We start from the raw sequence: 5,817 nt of genomic DNA, 5'->3' as shown, positions 1-5,817 counted from the left end.
TTTTTGACAAATTTTGGCATTTTCCAATTTGTCTTAAAATCAGCATGTTTCATTAAGTGAAATAAACATTGTTTAAAAATATATATATATTTCTAAGTATGGTTTTTATTATTAGTTGAGAGGAAATTTTTAAACTCCCAGAAGTGACGATATCAAAATGAATTACATGTGTATTTTAAGTAGCCATTTACTCCTTACCTGAGACAGCAATTTAAGAAAAGTTTAAGTCTTTAAAGTCTGGAAGCATCAATTCAACATCAAAAAAAGTTCAAAACTCTCATTTAAGACCTAAAGACTGGGATTTCCCTGGTGGCCCAGTGGTTAAGACTCTGTGCTCCCAGTGCAAGGGGCCTGGGGTTCGATCCCTGGTCAGAGAACTAGATCCTGCACTCTGCAACTAAAGATCCCACATGCCGCAATGAAGATCCCACATGCTGCAACTAAGACCCAGCACAGTCAAATAAATAAATAAATATTTTAAAAATAAATTAATTTTAAAATATTAAAAAGCCATTGTCTTAAAAAAAAAAAGACCTAAAGACCTATTCTCTTATTCAGTGAGGGTAATGAAAAAATAATGGCAACCAAAGGCAGAGGACATAGCTTCAAAAGGATTAAAATAAAACTGTATTGTATCTAAGATTTTATTTTTATCTTCAACTAATTCTGCCTTTGTACTTCTACGTTTCTCATTGAATTTATTTGTAAAAAATATTGATGCTGCTCTGCCAGCTTGTTTACAATATGCTGTAGAAACCAAGAATGTTTTTTTCTTTTGGTTTATCACTATGCCTCCCTGTATATTTCCATGCAAAGAATGTCACTATTTCCAGTCCATTGAGTCAATTTGGTCCTGATATAACTGGCAGATTCTAGAGGCCGTTCTTACAAGTACACCGTCTGCTATGACTTGTGCCATTTAGTGGGACTAGAGCTTTGGAAAACCCCAAACTAAAAGCCTCAAAGTAGAGAAAGATGAATAGCTGCTTTGTTACATGGGAAACATTTTTCTAAAAGGAAGATCATCACTTTGTATCAACTGTCCAGCTTCCATCTGCCAATAGCTAAGCAAGTTGGGTTGATATGGCCAGATTTGATTGGCTAGACTGATTCCTCTTGCTAGAAAAATCCAGAGTTGCAGAAGTCTAAGCTGAAAGGATACTACTAACTAGAGTTATCATATAAAATACAGCACACCCAATTCAATTCGAATTTCAGAAAAATGGTGAGTATGTTTTTAATATAATTATATTCCAAATATTGCATATGATATGTCCTATGGAATATTTGGGTCATACTTATAAAAATTATTCATTGCTTGTCTGAGATTCAAATTTATCTGGGTGTTCTGTATTTTTAAGTTCTGGCCAAACCTACTCCTAACCGATGCACTGACACAGTTCACAGGCCTTTCAGAAGACACAAGAATTGATACAGTCTAAATTTATGGACAACTGGCAACGCCTAATATTTTCAATCGTCTTTACACTCAAACCAAGTAAAGCAAACACGTCCCCAAATTAAGCCTCCCTTCAAGAGACTTAAACCACAGTTATGTTCCCAATATGAATCCATACAGTGTTTCAAAGGCTCTGGTTTGTTTTTTTTTTAAACATCTTTATTGGGGTACAATTGCTTTACAATGGTGTGTCAGCTTCTGCTCTATAACAAAGTGAATCAGTTATACATATACATATGTTCCCATATGTCCTCCCTCTTGCGTCTCCCTCCCCCCCACTCTCCCCATCCCACCCCTCCAGGCTGTCACAAAGCACCGAGCTAATATCCCTGTGCCTTGCGGCTGCTTCCCCCTAGCTATCTACCTTACTACGTTTGTTAGTGTGTATATGTCCATGACTCTCTCTCGCCCTGTCAAAGCTCACCCTTCCCCCTCCCCATATCCCCAAGTCCGTTCTCCAGTAGGTCTGCGTCTTTATTCCCGTCTTACCCCTAGGCTCTTCATGACATTTTTTTTTCTCCTTAAATTCCATATATATGTGTTAGCATACGGTATTTGTCCTTTTCTTTCTGACTTACTTCACTCTGTATGCCAGACTCTAGGTCTATCCATCTCATTACAAATAGCTCAATTTCATTTCTTTTTAAGGCTGAGTAATATTCCATTGTGTATATGTGCCACATCATGTGGTTTTTTAAAAAATAATTATGAGTTTGTTTCTTTTTAGCATAAGGGAATATTTAATGTATTTTCTTAAATTGTTATTCAGCACAAAAAGTGCCTGTCCAGAATAACACATGCCCAGATCCCCTTCACTGATATCATAAAGGTCCAATTCAGAGAAACCAGACAAATGTGCAAAATACAAGGGAAAAGGAGGTCAGGAACAGCGCTACCTGAGTGTGGTCCCCAGACAAGTGCTGATGGGCAGACCCTACCATGTCCACTGAGCACAGGGCTTGAGGTTGAGTGTCCATCAACTTTATAGGAAGAATCTTATGTCTCTTGTTCTCTAAGTAATGAAAGTGTGGACTTGTAGTTTGAAAGTCTGCTTTTTGCATTTCATTTTTCTAGTAATTTACAGAAATATCAGCTAGTCAGTTAGAAATAAACAAAAACCAGTCTCACTGAAGAGTTTGAAAAGTGCTGATCTAGGAAATACACAATTGTCTTATGTCCTCTCATTTCTATTTGCACATTTCTAGTGGTGAAAACATTGCATTGATGTCTTTTCCGATTGCAATACAAAGAATAATGAAACCCACATGAACTACAAAGGAAAATATTCCTTCCTGCAAATTTCCTTACTCACTCTCTTTTCTTTGTCTATTCCTTACCCTCGACCCTATGCCACCTTCCTGACCCCAGGGATGACATTTAAGAGTACCAAACCGAGGGTATGCAGGGCTTCTGACTGTGAGTGACTGACCCTGGAGAAATCAACTCCCTAGCTGGAGCCTCAGTTTTCCCAAGTGTAAAATGAAGGTTGTGATTAGGTCATTTAAGGTCCCTTTCTGACTCCAGTATCCCACAGTCCCAGGATACACTTGTTAAACCAAGTTGACACTACATCTTTTTGGCTGCAGGGGTACACTGGCTGGCTCCAGAGTGGATGGGAGACTCACACCAGCCTCACACCTCAGGTTGACACACCTGAGCCACAGGCTTTCTGTGACTCCCAGCCATTCCCAGCAGCTGTGTGCTGGGAGACACCAAATCCAAAAGCAGCCTGCCGTGTCATAGGGAAGAACAAATCTGACTCCATATTAAATCTGTTTCTTTTACTTTAACCTTTGTATTTGATTGACTTTGCTTCCTGTATAACCTGAAATATACAGGATAGCCCATTCTAAAGGCTCTGACCTTTAAGGGTTTAACTCTTTTCTATTCATACAGAGATAAAAAGTTGCAGAACTGAAAATAACATTTTTCTTGTTGGAAGTTTACAGGAACATCACGACCTGACCTACCTGGACCAATGCAAGAACAAAGGATTCTGACACCAAGAAGTTTGCAACAACTAACCACGCCCCTCCCTTACCTGGCCTTTAAAAGTGCTTTGTTGAAACCCTTCCGGGAGTTTGGGGTTTCCTCCCATTCTCCTTGCGTGACCCTGCAATAAACTTTCTCTGCTCCAAACATTTCGGTTTGTTTGGCCTCACTGTGTGTCGAGCATGAACTTGCATTCAGTAACAGCCCCGCACGGATTATGATTTGCCTTCTAGAGATGACATCCCTGAGCGGAACTAAAATAAGGCCAAACAGTTACCTGACTCTTTAGCCAATGCCTTGAAAATAGTTTAATCCCGGGAAGTCGAGATGCACCAACTGTCCCACCCAGGGTTTTTCACTATTCTGAATGTTTATGCTCATTCTGCAGTCAGGAAACGTAATTATTCGTTTTTTCTTTAAGGAAGTTTATGACCAAAGGTAATGGGGGGAACATAAATGTACTGACTGCTTACTGAGACTCATAAATGCTAAGAACACAGACAAATAATTGTTGCTTGGAGATTTGTTTTTGTCGTGTAGAATCTTCATTTTTAGCAATTTAACTACTAAAAGTTTCCCCACCTGGAGGAGAATTATTTAGTCGGAAATAAATCTTAGCACCTAATTAATTCATTCCCGGCTCCAACAACTTTCATCCTTTCAGAAAAGCGGCTTTCACATAAAATGTGCAGAAGGTAGCTTGTTATACAGGGCTAGTAAAACTCAGAGGTAATTAGTATAAGCTAAACCTCTAAATAATAATGCCAAGTTTTTAACTTTTGCAGAGCCCTAGGTCAACATTTACTAATAAATTCTCTGTTTTCCTTTGTGAGAGATAAACGTTGCTACAAATTATCAAGAAATTAAAAAAAAAAAAAGAAAGAATGAATGAAGTTAAGAAATCTGTTCTGGCCAATTAGTAAAGAAAAGTGGTTAAAGCTCAGGTCAGAATTTAGCAAGAGCCATCAAATACCTACACCTCTTCAGAGTTAGGAACTTAAGAACAGTGCTCATTTATGGCTGGGATGGGCCATGGGTCAGACTGGGCTCATCTTAGGAGAATTTCTGGGAAGGTTTGGCATTGCAGGGTGGAGAAACCAGTGTGAAGACCCTGGGACTTTGGGACCCCGATCTCCTACCTTAACTGCCTCTGTGACAGGTAAATGATGACATTGTGTGCCGTCCCACAGTGGGTGCGAGGGGGGGTGGGGGGCGACACAGAGGAATGCTGCAAATAACTCAGCCTGTCAGGTCGCCCGTGGCACCTTCCCTCCCACGGTGGAAGCCGCGTGAACCATGACAGCTCACTGCCTCAGCCCCTCCAGCCCCGGCCACCTCTCAGGTTCCCCAGATCGCTGTCTTTGCAAACAGAGTTAAAAGCGAACCACACCAACAAAGGAAGTTTCTTTTTTCCAATGCTGAATAAGATCCCTTACCAGCTCATCTCTTTTCCTTCCTCTCTACTTCCAGGGGGGGAAGAGAAGTGAGAGTGTTGCAGGATCAGCAGCATGACATGGAACAGTCCCTTGAGGGAGGATACAGAGATGGCTCATCGCAGCTCACTTTGGAGAGCAGCACAAAGGAACCCGGGGACAGCACAGCTCCACAAAGCAGCGGTTGGAAAAGGAGACATCTGGCCCAGTGATGTCTTCTGTTATTTCTCCCTTAGGTTGGAAATGCTGAGTTCTTGGTCCATAAAGAGGGCAGATTATTAAGAGGAAAATAGGAAAGCCAGTCTATTTCTCAGTGTGATGGATTCCCATCAAACCAGATCTGTACAAGACGCCTCACTCTTCATCTCTATCTGACAAGGGGTGGGGTGGGGGGCTTGTAGCAATACTTGGGTTCATATTGGCTTGGAGACTGAGACAGATTTTTCTGTTCTCTCCAGGAGAAAGATACACATGTTACTCAGGATGGGGAGACAGGCAGGGGATCCACGTGCTGAAATGGACCTGTGGATTACAGTTTCCGATGAGCAACCATCACACAGCAGCTGTTAGAGGCTGCTGTCCAAGCCCAGCTTATTTCTTTTTGCTGCAAAGTCTAAAAATTAGGTTTGTTTCTTGGTGAAAAACAATGCTGTGTCAAGACCCCTAGAAGAATCGTACAGTGTTGTTCCATAAGCTGGTAATGGAAGGACCTGTCCATTACAACCAGGGATAAATGTATTGGATTCAATAAGTTTGGTTTGGGAAATCTCTCTTTGTCAGTTCCAGGATAACCAATTGTCCTTGTTAAGAGGAGCTGATGTAGAAATATTTTACCTCCCCATCCATAAACACTTCTTTCCTCCCAGAGCAAGAAGGGGCTGATCTTCTAGGTCTTAGTGTTGTTTTTTTTTTAATTATTTTTTTTGGGGGGGT

The 5,817-nt window shown here is 40.8% G+C and overlaps 1 long non-coding RNA gene across 1 annotated transcript in view; it reads left to right on the top strand.

Moving 5' to 3' along the window:
- The window catches only part of LOC112398734 (uncharacterized), a 14,168-nt gene extending 10,570 nt beyond the window's left edge, over positions 1-3,598 (top strand). Inside the window, exon 2 of the long non-coding RNA XR_003003056.1 lies at positions 3,402-3,598. This is a non-coding gene — a long non-coding RNA (uncharacterized LOC112398734). The remainder of the gene's footprint in view (positions 1-3,401) is intronic.
- The last annotated feature ends 2,219 nt before the right edge of the window (positions 3,599-5,817 follow it).

The sequence above is a fragment of the Neophocaena asiaeorientalis genome, unplaced genomic scaffold, assembly GCF_003031525.2.
Source record: "Neophocaena asiaeorientalis asiaeorientalis breed wild unplaced genomic scaffold, Neophocaena_asiaeorientalis_V1.1 scaffold332, whole genome shotgun sequence".
Classification (NCBI taxonomy): domain Eukaryota; kingdom Metazoa; phylum Chordata; class Mammalia; order Artiodactyla; family Phocoenidae; genus Neophocaena; species Neophocaena asiaeorientalis.
This window is presented reverse-complemented; position numbering and strand designations above follow the sequence as displayed.